The sequence below is a fragment of the Pseudorca crassidens genome, chromosome 16, assembly GCF_039906515.1.
Source record: "Pseudorca crassidens isolate mPseCra1 chromosome 16, mPseCra1.hap1, whole genome shotgun sequence".
Lineage (NCBI taxonomy): Eukaryota > Metazoa > Chordata > Mammalia > Artiodactyla > Delphinidae > Pseudorca > Pseudorca crassidens.
In genome coordinates, this window is record NC_090311.1 from 30,047,906 (window position 1) to 30,062,957 (window position 15,052).

At 46.5% G+C, this 15,052-nt stretch overlaps 1 protein-coding gene across 1 annotated transcript in view; it reads right to left on the bottom strand.

Moving 5' to 3' along the window:
* The window catches only part of ZFYVE27 (zinc finger FYVE-type containing 27), a 99,638-nt gene that overhangs the window by 969 nt on the left and 83,617 nt on the right, over positions 1-15,052 (bottom strand). The gene's annotated exons all lie outside the window — the stretch shown is intronic.

Genomic DNA, 15,052 nt, shown 5'->3' on the forward strand with positions numbered 1-15,052 from the left:
GTGCCTCTTTCACATTTTCGACATCACACCTTTCTACCAGATGACCTATCTATATGCTTAATAAACAAGGAAATACCAACACAGGTGCCCTTTCACACACCCATACACCCCTTGGTCTCTGAGGGGAAGCTGGGTATGTTCCTCTGCAGCTCACAGCTGCCTAAGGGTCAACAGCGGCAACCCACACACAGGGAGCCATGGGCAGCCAGCAGACCTGGGTCCTGCCTCAGGCAGCATGACCTTAGGTAAATACTTCACACCTGACCTTCTTCCTGTAAAATGAGTGTTGGACTTCACTAGACTATTTCTAGGGTTCTTCCTTTTCCTCAACCTTTTATTTTGAAAATTTCAAACATACAGAAACATTGAAAGAATAGTACAATAAACTATACTATCCACCTAGCTTCAACAGTTGTTAACATTTTGTCACATTTGCTTGATAGATAGATAGACACAGAAACATAGAGATATATTTGGCTAGATTATTAGAAAGTAAGTGACAGACATTGTGAGGGTTTATTCTTAAGTACTTCACCATGTGTCTCCTAAGAATAAGGGCATTCTCCTACCTAATCACAATACTATTATCACATTTTTTTCATTACTGCAAACACAAGATTTACTGGAAATTATCAGTGTTACCGAAGATAGCCACAAAGATGATACTCATACTAGCCACAGCATGTTGAAAGACTTTTCTTTAGTGTTGCACATCCTCTCATATGTATGGTCCACAGAAGCAGAAAACTCCATATTTTATCTATAAACCTATAGATATGTATTTTCAAATTTTATCTATAGCTTTAAAGGGAGAGGAGTTTCTATTTTGATGCCACCATTTTGTTTCACATGATCAAAACTGTTGACAGGAAAGCTCCCAATGTCATGCTTAATATCCTGGTCCTGGCTTACCTACAGTCTTCCAGGTTTTCTCACTCAGAGACATCAACTTGCTGGTCTTATGGAAATATTGTTTTCCAGCACAAAATACAGCCACCCTGGTCTCTGATAGGCTTAATATGCTCATTATTTCTCCAACCTGCTCTTGGGGGAATCTCCACAGAGCTGGCTTTTATAAGATTCTTCAGCTGTCTTATAAGCAGTATTTACATTCATGTATAGTGGTATTCCTCAGGTTTTCCCTCCACGCGACTTTTGCTCAATGCTCTTCATTTTCTTGATATAGATATATTTGGTCATACCAAATTTTTCACAGCTTCCCTCAAGTGTCTTTTTCACTATCACCATCATGGGCTACCAAATCCAGCATTCATTTTGCAACCTTCAAATATTTTTCCTCAGGGTGGAAATTTCTCATGCTTGATCACAACCCAAAGATAGTTTGGTCCATCTTTTAGGGTTTCATAGCCAGAGCTGCACACAATGCAGAGTAGAGAGCCAGGAATGTATGTTCCCTTTTCCTCCAAGCCAATGACCCACATACATCTTAGCAAAACCTATTATCACACTTTTAAAGATTCCATATCATCTGATATTCTAGGATAGCTTATTGCCCTTAAAACACATTAATAGCAATGACCCCTCAGAACGTCCCCCAGAACATCTCATTTTTAATAGCTAACATTTATTGAGCACCTGTGTGCCAGACCATATCCTACATGCGCTACATGTATTATCTTATATAAGACTCACAATTACTCTTTGAACTAAATGCTATCATTATCCTTTTATTATTCCCACTTTACAAATGAGGAAACTGAGTGAGTTACCTAAGGTCGTGTGGCCTGTGAGGAACAGAGGCAGGATTCAGGCACAGGCAGTCAAGCTCCAGAGCGTGTGTGGTTCATCCTCCCAGCTGAACCACCTCCCTCCAGCGCACTGTAGACTATAAATTGGCAGAATATACCCACATCTCCAACTGCCCATTTCACAGATGAACACACTGAGTCCCCAAGGATAACGACATGCCAAAGAAGTTAAAGGCAGATTTTCATTTCACCTTAGAGTTCGGCAAATGATTTGGCACCAAGGAGCAACCTGAAAATATCTGTGGACCCCATGGTGGCCTCTGGTGATAAATAAATGCACATCTGATGATCTCCATGTACACCGCTCCGGTTCCTCACACGTGGTTTTGATTATATTAATTAGACAACCATCTGGAAACCACTCTCTTCACTTGAAGCCAAGACATCTGGATGAGTGCATTCAACCAATCCATTCGTTCTATGTATATTTGTTAAACACCTACTATGTATCAGGCACTTTTCTAGGAGCTTGGGATACAGCAACGACTAAATGCACAAAGACTTTGTTCTTATTGAACCTATATTAGTGGGGTAACAATCAATAACAGATTAGCTAATAGTATAAAATATGTCAAGTTGTAATCATCACTAAGAAGTAAAGCAAAGCGTGGTAATGAGAGAGAGAGACGGGGGGAGGGAGTATTTCAGAAAAAAATAGTCAGGGCAAGTTTTTTTGTTAAGGTGAAATTGGGGAAGAGGCCTGAAGGAAGTGAGAGAATTGAACATGCAGGTATCTGAGGGAAGAGTGACGAAGCTTAGAGGACAGAGTACAAGGCCTCCAAGAAAGGAGCAGGCTTGGTGTGTTCAAAGAATAGCAGGGAGACCAGTTTAGCTAGACTGGAGTGGGCCAGGGGAAGAGAGATGGGAGCTGAAATCAGAAAGGTGGCAGGAGCCAGGTTTTAGATGACGTGTAGGCCCTCATAAGGATTTTGGATTGCACTCAGAAAGTGAGATGGCAAGCCTTACAAGATTTAGAGTAGAGGCGTGGTATTATCTAATTGCAGTTTTTAGAAGATTACTATGGACGCTAGGGTTGGCAGGGGGGCAAGGATAGAAGCAGTGAAGCCAGTTAGGAGGCTGTTAGAGTTGTCCAGGCAAGATACGGTGGTGGCTTAGATTAGGGTAGGAGCAGTGGGGTGAGAAGTGGCCAGATTCTAGATACAACTTGGAGGTAATGCTGAAAGGACCTGTAGATAGATTGAGGTTGCAGCATGAAAGAGAGTTAAAGATGATTCCGAGTTTTGAAGTCTCAGCCACTGGAAGAAAGGAGCTGCTATTTACTGAGGGAGGAAGACTAAGGGCTGAGTAGGAATGGGGAATACAGAGTTTGCATGTGCTTAGTTGATTTAAGTTGGAAGTTTGATATGCACGTTATACACCTTAGTAGAGTAGGAAGTTGGGGTTCAGGGGAGAGGTAGAGGGCTGGAAATATAACTTCAGGAGTCATCAGTATGTGAATGGTATTTAAAACCATGGGTCTAGATGAAATTATCTAGGAAGTGACTATAGCTAGAAAAAAATGTTTAAGAACTGATCCTGATGTAAATTGATACAGCCACTACGGAGAACAGTATGGAAGTTCCTTAAAAAATTAAAAATAGTATTACCATATGACCCAGCAATCCCACTACTGGGCATATATATATACCCTGAGAAAACCATAATTCAAAAAGAGACATGTACCACAATGTTCATTGCAGCTCTATTTACAATAGCCGGGACATGGAAGCAACTTAAATGTCCATCAACAGATGAATGGATAAAGAAGATGTGGCACATATATACAATGGAATATTACTCAGCCATAAAAAGGAACGAAACTGAGTTATTTGTAATGAGGTGGATGGACTTAGAGTCTGTCATACAGAGTGAAGTAAGTCAGAAAGAGAAAAACAAATACTGTATGCTAACACATATATATGGAATCTTAAAAAAAAATGGTTCTCATGAACTAGGGGCAGGACAGGAATAAAGATGCAGATGTAGAGAATGGACCTGAGGACACGGAGAGGGGGAAGGGTAAGCTGGGACGAAGTGAGAGAGTAGCATTGGCATATATACACTAACAAATGTAAAATAAATAGCTAGTGGGAAGCAGCTGCATAGCACAGGGAGATCAGCTCAGTGCTTTGTGACCACCTAGAGGGACATGTCCCTCTAGGGACAAATTTTTAGAAAGGTATAACCTTCCAAGACTGAACCAGGAAGAAATAGAAAATATGAACAGACCAATCACAAGTAATGAAATTGAAACTGTGATTAAAAATCTTCCAACAAACAAAAGCCCAGGACCAGATGGCTTCACAGGTGAATTCTATCAAACATTTAGAGAAGAGCTAATGCCCATCCTTCTCAAACTCTTCCAAAAATTGCAGAGGAAGGAACACTCTCAAACTCATTCTATGAGGCCACCATCACCCTGATACCAAAACCAGACAAAGATACTACAAAAAAAGAAAATTACAGACCAATATCACTGATGAATATAGATGCAAAAATACTAGCAAACAGAATGCAACAACACATTAAAAGGATCAACCACCAGGATCAAGTGGGATTTATCCCAGGATTGCAAGGATTCTTCAATATACGCAAATCAATTAATGTGATACACCATATTAACAAATTGAAGAAGAAAAACCATATGATCATCTCAATAGATGCAGAAAAAGCTTCTGACAAAATTCAACACCCATTTATGATAAAAAAAAAAACTCTCCAGAAAATGGGCATAGAGGGAAGCTACCTCAACATAATAAAGGCCATATATGACAAACCCACAGCAAACATCATTCTCAATGGTGAAAAACTGAAAGCATTTCCTCTAAGATCAGGAAAAAGACAAGGATGTCCACTCTCACCACTATTATTCAACATAGTTTTGGAAGTCCTAGCCACGGCAATCAGAGAAGAAAAAGAAAGAAAAGGAATACAAATTGGAAAAGAAGAAGTAAAACTGTCACTGTTTGCAGATGACATGATACTATACATAGAGAATCCTAAAGATGCCACCAGAAAACTACTAGAGCTAATTAATGAATTTGGTAACGTTGCAGGATACAAAATTAATGCACAGAAATCTCTTGCATTCCTATACACTAATGATGAAAAGTCTGAAAGAGGAATTAAGGAAACACTCCCATTTACCATTGCAACAAAAAGAATAAAATACCTAGGAATAAACCTACCTAAGGAGGTAAAAGACCTGTACTCAGAAAGCTATAAGACACGGATGAAAGAAATTAAAGATGATACCAACAGATGGAGAGATATACCATGTTCTTGGATTGGAAGAATCAATATTGTGAAATGACTATACTACAAAAAGCAATCTACAGATTCAATGCAATCCCCATCAAACTACCAATGGCATTTTTTACAGAACTAGAACAAAAAATCTTAAAATTTATATGGAGACACAAAAGACCGTGAATAGCCAAAACAGTCTTGAGGGAAAAAACAGAGCTGGAGGAATCAGACTCCCTGGCTTCAGATCATACTACAAAGCTACAGTAATCAAGAAAATATGGTACTGGCACAAAAACAGAAACATAGATCAATGGAACAAGATAGAAAACCCAGAGACAAACCCACGCACCTATAGTCAACTAATCTATGACAAAGGAGGCAAGGATATACAATGGAGAAAAGACAGTCTCTTCCATAAGTGGTGCTGGGAAAACTGGACAGCTACATGTAAAAGAATGAAATTAGAACACTCCCTAACACCGTAAACAAAAATAAACTCAAAATGGATTAAAGACCTAAATGTAAGACCGGACACTATAAAACTCTTAGAGGAAAACATAGGAAGAACACTCTTTGACATAAATCACAGCAAGATCTTTTTTGATTCACCTCCTAGAGTAATGGAAATAAAAACAAAATTAAACAAATGGGACCTACTGAAACTTAAAAGCTTTTGCACGGCAAAGGAGACTACAAACAAGACGAAAAGACAACCCTCAGAAAGGGAGAAAATATTTACAAATGAATCAATGGACAAAGGATTAATCTCCAAAATATATAAACAGCTCATGCAGCTCAATATTAAAAAAATAAACAACCCAATCCAAAAATGGGCAGAAGACCTAAATAGACCTTTCTCCAAAGGAGACATACAGACTGCCAACAAACACATGAAAGAATGCTCAACATCAGTAATTATTAGAGAAATGCAAATCAAAACTACAATGAGGTATCACCTCACACCAGTTAGAATGGGCATCATCAGAAAATCTACAAACAACAAATGCTGGAGAGGAAACAATGCGTGTGGGGGAAAGGGAACCCTCTTGCTCTGTTGGTGGGAATGTAAATTGATACAGCCACTATGGAGAACAGTATGGAGGTTCCTTAAAAAACTAAAAATTGAATTACCATATGACCCAGCAATCCCACTAGTGGACATATACCCAGAGAAAACCATAATTCAAGAAGACACATGGACCCCAAAGTTCATTGCAGCACTATTTACAATAGCCAGGTCATGGAAGCAGCCTAAATGCTCAGCGACAGACAAATGGATAAATAAGATGTGGTACATATATATAATGGAATATTACTCAGCCATAGAAAGGAATGAAATTGGGTCATTTGTAGAGATGTGGATGAATCTAGAGACTGGCATACAGAGTGAAGTAAGTCAGAAAGAGAAAAACAAATATTGTATATTAATGCATATATGTGGAAACTAGAAAAATGGTACAGATGGACCAGTTTGCAGGGCAGAAATAGAGACACTGATGTAGAGAACAAACATATGGACACCAAGGGGGGAAAGTGGTGGTGGTGGTGGTGGTGGGATGAATTGGGAGATTGGGATTGACATGTATACACTAATATGTATAAAATAGATAACTCATAAGAACCTGCTGTATAGCACAGGGAACTCCACTGTACAGTAGAAACTAACACAACATTGTAAAACAACTCTACCCCAATTTAAAAATATATATATCTACAGTGTCGTTCCATGTATATAAAGTTCCAAAACATGGAAAAACTAAAACAACATTACTTAGGTCTATAAACATAAGCGGCAAACCATTAAGAAAAGGAAAAAAAAAGATATACACAAAATTCCAGAAGGTGGTTTAGCTACAGGGCAGGGAAGTGAGACTGCATATGGGAAGGCAGCGTTCTTATCCTTAAATTGAGTGGTGAGTACACAGGTGTTCGCTGTACTCTTATTCCAGAAATATTCTTGTTGTGCCTGCTGACTAATTAATTAAAACAATTTAAAGATCAGAAAGAACAGAGAATCAAGGGCAGATGAAGGAATGGGAGCCAGCCCACAATGAGGGCAGAAGCCCCTCCCCTCCCATCAGCATTTAGAACATGCAGAGCTCAGACAAGTGGGCTTGTTAAGGCTGAAGTCTGATCAGTCCTGTCTGAGTGTCTGCTGGAATGGGGAGAGTCCCACATTTGAGAGGAGAAGGGATTGAGGACAGAGGTAGGATGGGAAAAGAGCCAAGGGGTTGAGATGTTTTTCCTTGAGGAACTAGGGGTGAAAATAAGAATAAGAATTGCTCCCCATATGGAGCACCAGTGCCACTACCAGGCACTGGTGTTTTCCATGGATTTCATCAAAGCCTCCTAGAAGTTTGTACAGGGAGAGTTACTAGTTCCATCCCACCAAAGAGAAGGCATAGGCTTAACTAAGTTAAGCTACATGCTCAGGTCACACAGTGAGTCCGTGGGAAAGGCAGGTACTTGCAATAATGCATAAAGCCCTCCAGGTCTCGGCTGCCTCACCCCTCCAACCTCAGCTCATGCCACACTGGCCATCCGTCCATCTCTCCCCTTCGCTGGGTCTTTCCTGCATGGAACTTTGCACATCCTGTCCTTTCTTCCAGAAACCCACCTTCCCACCTTTCCTTTGCAGGGTCCTTCCCACCTTCAGGTCTCAGCTTCAGTGCTCCCGCTCAGAGGCCCTCCTGGACCATCCACTCCAGGTGGCCCCTCTTACTCTCCTTCCCTGGACTCTGCACTTGGCCTCCTTGCACTTCACCTGTTCACATCTATCTGTCGCTTTGCTTATTTATTGTCACTCCAATGCACTAGAACATAAGCTTCTTGAGGGTAGGGATGACGTGCCTCTTGTTTACCATAGTATCCCCAGTGCCTAGCCCTAGGCCTGGCATGTAGCAGGTGCTTAATAAATGTCTGATGAATGAATAAAAAGCTGGACCAGGGTGGTGAGAGGAGGCTGAGAGAGGAGACATGGAGACGGATTCAAACTTATGTCCCTGCTCAGAGAGGGCTCCATCCATCCTCTGTGCCCAGGAGGGCATTTGGGAAGCCCCCTCTGCCTTCAGACTGGTATCTGGGCAGCCCTGGGTGTCCAGGAAGGGAGGAGGGAAGACCTTCCAGATGGTCCTGTTACTGGCAGCCTGGGTCCAACTCTTGCCCAGTGGGGACGCCCCTTCCTCTGTCTGTTTCTAACGAGATCTTTCCCGATTGTGGAATTAGGTTCTTGGCATTGGGCTCTTGGCATCCACTGTTCCAGAAAGATACTCTGAAATTGGAGGATATTCAGAGATGAAATATCTGAAACAATGCAGGAACAGGGGAAATGGATTAATTATAACATGAAAAGACCCACATTCTGGGCTTTGCCAAGCTAAGTGGAATAGGTTCATTACATGCAAGACCTTAAGGGGGTGAAGGCCTACAAGGGAGGCACTGCCGGTGACATGAGAGAGTGTGATTATGTGAAACGGAATCAAAGGAATCCCTGGGGATTTTAGGCTCAGTGGCAGGAACCCTTTCCTCCCAGTGAAAGCTCTGCAGTTGGGCAGCATTTTTCTAATGAAAGGAGCGGGCTGCCTCCCTAACAGCATAAGCCTATCTTAAGCCAAGCCCAGGAGCCTCTACAAGCGTGATGGCCTCATTATAGAGGCTGGGCTCAGGCGTTAGAGGGGAAGAAGCCATCTGGTGCCAGTGTGGAGTGATGGCTGCGTGCACAGGCTCTGTGGTCAGAGACTGGATTCCAGTCCCAGTGTCCTGGCTGGTGGAAAGAGCACTGGATGAGCAGTCAGGAAGCCCAGCTTTGAGTCCCAGCTCAGTGTCCTCCAGCTGTGTGACACTTGACAGCTCACAGTCCTTCTAGGGACCTCGGGCTCTTCGTCATTTAAAAGAGGAGGGAGGGCCTCATGACCCTTATGGCTCTCCTAGGCCTGACACCTGAGATATGTAAATTCTCCTGTCTTACAGCTACTCATGTATGTCTAGATTTCTCTCTCTCATTAGAGTCATTTTACACAAAAAGCCAAGGGAAATTGGAATCTGGAAGAGGTTTCTGTGAAACTGAAGTCACTGTCAGAAGAATACCCCCAACACAATGAGCAGGGATTCCCTCAGGGGTACCTCATCAGGGGCCCTGTGGTCGGGCAGAAAGAGAAAGCTGGAAGGACTGGGGGAGGTGGCCCCCTCTGCCTCTGTGACCCCAGTTCTGCACTGAGATCCACAGCCAGACAGAAGCCTGGCCCAGTGGAGTGACCAAGTGACCATGGTACCTTCCTCCCAGGCTTGGACTCAGCCCAGTAATATAGAAGGAGTGGGGATGCACAAGGGCAGGAGGTTTTGCAAACGCCTCAGAATGGGGTTCCAGCTGGATGTGAGGACTGCAGCTGGAGCCCTGCTCCCAGGATCTAAATCAGGCCATGAAGGCTCCTGGACTCCCAGGCACTGGGCTGCTTGCGGAACCAGGGAAATTCCTCTGAAATGAGCCATCCACCCGCCCCCATGCTCACTGAGTTTCCTGGAAGAGAGGAAGCCCCAGAGCAAATGGAGGGGGCTGTGTTTTGAAATAAGTGGGGAAGCCTGCAGAGAGGGATGAGGCTGTCAGCTAGAAGCCTGCAGGTTCTGGGCTCCTGTTGAAGAGACAGGAAGGACTGGAGGAAATGTCTTTCCAAAGAAGCAAGGCAAGCTCGGAGGCCCCAGTCATGGGCTGGCCATACCCCGCAGGGGAAGGTTACCCCACCCCACCCTCCATGCTCCAGAGATGATAATATAAAAATGACATGTATTAACGGGCACCAGTTGTGAGCTAGATGCTGGGATACAGCAGGGCACAAAACAGACAAAAAGCCCTGCCCTCATAAGGCGTATATTCTAATGGGTGACAAACAATAAACAATAAAAATACATAGTATGTTAGAAGGTGATAAATACAGAGAAGGGATATAAAGGAGGGAAGGGAGATGAGGAGTGCTGGCGTGGGTGAGGGGAGACAGTCTGTGATTTCAGACAGCTTAGCCAAAGACCTCACTGAGGAGGTGACACTTGAGTAAAGACATAAAGGAGGCTAGGGAGTGAGCCCTGTGGAAACCTGAGGAGAAGCATTCCAGTAAAAAGAAGCAGCAAGTGCAAAGGCCCTGGGGCAGGAGTAACTTAATACATTCAAGGCATAGCAAAGAGGCCAGTTTGGCTCAAGCAGAGTGACGGACATGTGTGGAGACAGGTTAGGGGAAGGTCAGGTCATGTAGGGGCTGGAAGACTAGTACAAGGGCTGTGGCTTTGGGGGAGTCCCTGAGTCTTGTGAGTAGAGGAGGAACATGATCTGCCAAGTTTTAACAGCATTACTCTTGCTGCTGTGTTAAGAATAGACCAAAGGGGGGCTTCCCTGGTGGCGCAGTGGTTGAGAATCTGCCTGCCAATGCAGGGGACACGGGTTCGAGCCCTGGTCTGGGAAGATCCCACATGCCACAGAGCAACTAGGCCCGTGAGCCACAACTACTGAGCCTGCGCGTCTGGAGCCTGTGCTCCGCAACAAGAGAGGCCGTGAGAGTGAGAGCCCGCGCACCGCGATGAAGAGTGGCTCCCGCTCGCCGCAACTAGAAGAAGCCCTCGCACAGAAACGAAGACCCAACACACCCAAAAATAAACAAATAACTAAATTAAAAAAAAAAAAAAAAAAAGAATAGACCAAAGGGGAACTAGGAAGCCCAGTTATTATTATTACCATCATCGTCATCAACAACAACCACCACAAGAGTAACACCAGTTACTGAACCTGTGTCAGGCCCAGTACCACCCATTTTATTTTCATTATCTAGTTAAAATCTCACAACAACCCTGTACCAAGAGAAGGCCTTAATTTTCCCATTTTACATCTGAGGAGACAGGCTCAGCCAAAGTCAGAAAGTCACACAGACACATGCCCTCCCCAGTCTGGCCCCGCTCACCTGTCCAGCCCTGTCTCTCAGAGCCCCACTTCTTACCTACCCCCGTCTCCAGCCCCATAGAGCTGCTCCCAGTTTCCCCAACTCCACACACCCTTCCAGGCCTCTGAGCCTCTTGCCTATGCTCTACCAGCTGCCTAGAACTCTCTCTTTTTTTTTTTATAAATGTATTTATTTTTGGCTGTGTTGGGTCTTTGTTGCTGAGCACAGGCTTTCTCTAGTTACGGCGAGCAGGGGCTATTCTTTGTTGTGGTGCGCAGGCTTCTCATTGCGGTGGCTTCTCTTGCTGCAGAGCATGGGCTCTAGGAGCATGGGCTTCAGTAGTTGTGGCACGTGGGCTCAGTAGTTGTGGCTCTCAGGCTTAGTTGCTCCACAGCATGTATATGGGATCTTCCCAGACCAGGGCTCAAACCCATGTCCCCTGCATTGGCAGGCAGATTCTTAACCACTGCGCCACCGGAACTCTATTTTCCCACTCCTAACAGCCACGCAAATTCCACCTCATGCTCTGAGAGACAGCTGCAGCCCCACCTCCCTGATTGCCTCCAGCACAGAGGTCATGCCCTCCTCCCCGACTGCCTCCAGCACAGAGGTCATGCCCTCCTCCCCAGAAATACCAGGTGTTGCAAAAATCCTGCAGCTGGCCTCCCAGGCACCATGTGAGCTCAAGGCCAGGGACCAGCGCGCCTTCGCCTCCATTTCCCCAGCAATCAGTCCTGCAACGGAGCAGGCCTCAGTTTCAAACCCTGCAGACATTGTATTGGGTTATCCTAGGATATTTCGAATTTATCTAGGGAAGTTTTATTCTAAATCACATTTCCTTCATGCATGTTAGCTTACATGCTCGTACCCTGACCTTGGGTAGATACTGGCAGAATCTTGGGCTGATGGGTGCATCGCGCTTTAGGAGAATGACGCTCCCTCAGAAGAGGAGGCGCACGATGTGTGCTTTAGAATCAGCGGGACCCGAGTTCAAATCCTGCTCTGCCTCTCACCAGCTGTGTATCCGTGAGCACATCATTTAATCTGGGCCTTGCTATTGTCATCTGCAAACGGTGGCAAACAGTATCTTCTTGAATGGGTTGTGTGAGAGCTGGAAACAGTGCAATGCAATGCCTGGCCCTAGGCGTGCCCTCTGGAGATGAACGAATGCCTCCTTGCCACCCCATCCCTAATCCAGGTCTGTTCAGAAGCGTCCTGCACATTCATACTTGGCCACTGTGCTCTTGGGAGGCCTCATACTCTTTAGGACTTTCACAGTAATTAACTGGGAATCCCCCTTCTGGCCGTAGGTCGAGCTCTGAGGTGCAGCCTATGGCTTCCCCAGCCCTGGTCCCTCATCTCAGAGCCCCTACCAGGCATGGCCCCCAAGTCTGTCCCCACTGCCTGAGCACACCTACATATTCACCCCTTCCCTCCCCACCAACTGTCCTGACTCTGTTCCTGCAAGGCCTTCCTGCCTGATCGGCCGAGCCAGTCACACTTCCAGCAGACCCTGGGAAATTAAAAAGGGGAGGCAGGAATCCTTTGGGAAGGAAGAAGGAGGAGAGACTCCACAGCAACAAAACAGGTCAGAACAACGTTTGATGCCAGAAACTAGACAAATACCCAGCTCCTGGTCTTTTGAGGTATTACAACACATCAGATCAGGGAGGACTTGAAAGTCCAACCCCCTCACTTTACAAATGAGAGACCCAGAGAGGATAAGGGACAAGCTCAAAGTCACACAGCAAGTGACGGGGTGTAAGGAGTCTGATCAGGGCTGTGGACTTGCCTGTAGCCACGTTCTTCCTAATGCACCGGGCTCCCCCTTGTCAGGGGCTGGGTTTGCACTGGACTAGCTGACAGAGCAAAGTGTCTTGTTGAAGGCCCTCTGTTCTGTTTCCCTCAATAGATCGCAAAACCTTTTTGGCACTTTAATCCCCAAAAGCATGATGCCTGACATTTGTTTCTTCAATGGCCTCCAAGGGGGCCGAGTCCATCGATTAAGACCACATTCACGGTCTCCTGAGGTTGCTGCTTGACCTTCCTCTACTGTCACTGTGTCAGTGGTTGCAAAGTGCTCAAAACCTACACGGCACGATACATTTAGGGTAAGGGGCTGGGATATATTTAGCCCCAACCTTCTGAGGTCAGCACCATAGCATCACAGAACTGTAGGGCCCACATGGGGACGACATAGCTCAGAGACTCCTAGCCGCCACCCCTGGGAGTCCCACTCAGTAGGGGCGACGGTGGGAGGGGGGGCTGGGGATCTGTATTATTAACAAACTCCTTCAGGGATCCAGATTCCCTGCCACACTGGGAACTACTGAACTACAGCCCTTCACTCCGTGGGGAATCCGTCCCTCCACACCCTTACATTAGAGCATTCATTCAGGGACAGGGAGCTCACTACCTCACAAGTTAGAAAGGTTCTTGCAGTAAGAGCACAGGATACGCCAAGCTGACATTAGCCTTCCAGGTCCTAGCTGGCCTTCTGTGGTGACATAAGTCAAATGTCTCTTCTCCCTCAGGGACAATAATCAGGCTCTCTCTGAGCACACCCTTCAGACCCTGCTTCCCCCAACCCAGGTGGCTGTCCTTGGGTTGAAGGCTCCCAGTGTCCACCTGCCCTGACTAGCGAGAGATTCTCCTTGTCCAGCACACGGAGCTCCAGGTGTGGGTTACTGCACCTCCTCTTGCCCCCCAGTCCCCCTCACACTCATCTTGTGATGCAGGAGTGTCTAGCCACTCATCCACACCTACAATGTGCCAGACACAGAATCAAAACTGGAACTGCTGGACAGGACCTTAGCACTCGCCTAGCTCAACCCTCTCATTTTACCAGACTCAGAGAGGGGGAGTGACCTGTCCTGGGTCACCCAGCGAGTTTAGCCCATACTGGCTCAATTTGTCCATCCGGAAATTCCCCAGTGCACCTCACAGAAGGCAGGGGTGCTAACCACATCATAGCTGAGCAGAAGACTCCTTGGGGCCTCAGAATTGCTGCAGGGCCGATCTCCAGAAGTTGACAATCCCCTCCCCCAGCATCCGTGGCCCTGGCTCCCGACCAGAGTGGGGCTGCTCTACCCTGACATCTAGGAAGCCCTGGGGCCCTCAGTGCCTGCCACCTGCTCACAGAGTGTTGGGGGCACAGGGGCGGACAGCCCACATCCCTCCTCCCCACCAGGTTATTTATAAAGTGTTCTGGGATGAGTCAGGCACACAGCTGCCCAGCACCGGCAGAGACCGTTCCCTCAGAAATGCTATAAACGAACCTGGGCTCTGGAATCCCACGCCGACCCTTAATAGTGCCTCACAGGAACGTCGAGGCAGGAAGCTGGGACCAGCAGGGGTCTGTGGGGCTGTCCTGATGCCCCCATTAGTGGTCTGAGCCTCGAGCAGGAACATGAGCCCTGGCAGGCTAGTCTTGTGGGGACAGATGGAGGAACCCCAGGCAGGGGAAGAAGGGCCTTGGCCAGACACCCTCCCTGCACAGATCACATGCCCCTTTCCAGCCAGTGAGCCCCCCTGCACCTTCCCAAACCAGACTGACAGACAGACAAACCCAAGAAGACTGCTCCCACCCCCGTGCCCCCCAGGCACTGGCTCTCCCACCTCCATTCCTGTGTGTAAGGCTCTCCACCTCCGCCAACAGACCAGCTATTTTTAACTCTGGAAAGGGAGCCGGAGCCTCCAACACCCTCCTTGCTTCCTGCTCCTGGCAGCACTCTAATTACTTCCTCAGCGGGGTGCTGCCTGCCATGGGGACCCTGGCCGGGGCACCATAAATAATGTAAGGGAGGGTGCCCCTCCCTTACACCCAGCTCCCCACGAGGCCGACCCAGGTGCCCACGCAGGGAGCGTGACCAGCCAGGGCCTGACCCCCGAGCAGATGCACGTCCTTTTATGAGGCTGAGCTGGGGGCACAGGGGGCCTGTGGAACCCCCCCTCTTCTCTGCAGCCTCGGCCACAGTCCTGGAGGGGCCACTTGTGTGTCTGGCACACTCCGAGGGAGTAGGGGTGGCAACAGATGAATAAGCGCTGTCCACCCTCGAGGGAGGCAAACACTTAAACAACTTATTATGCAAGAGAGAGGAATGAAATAAGTGC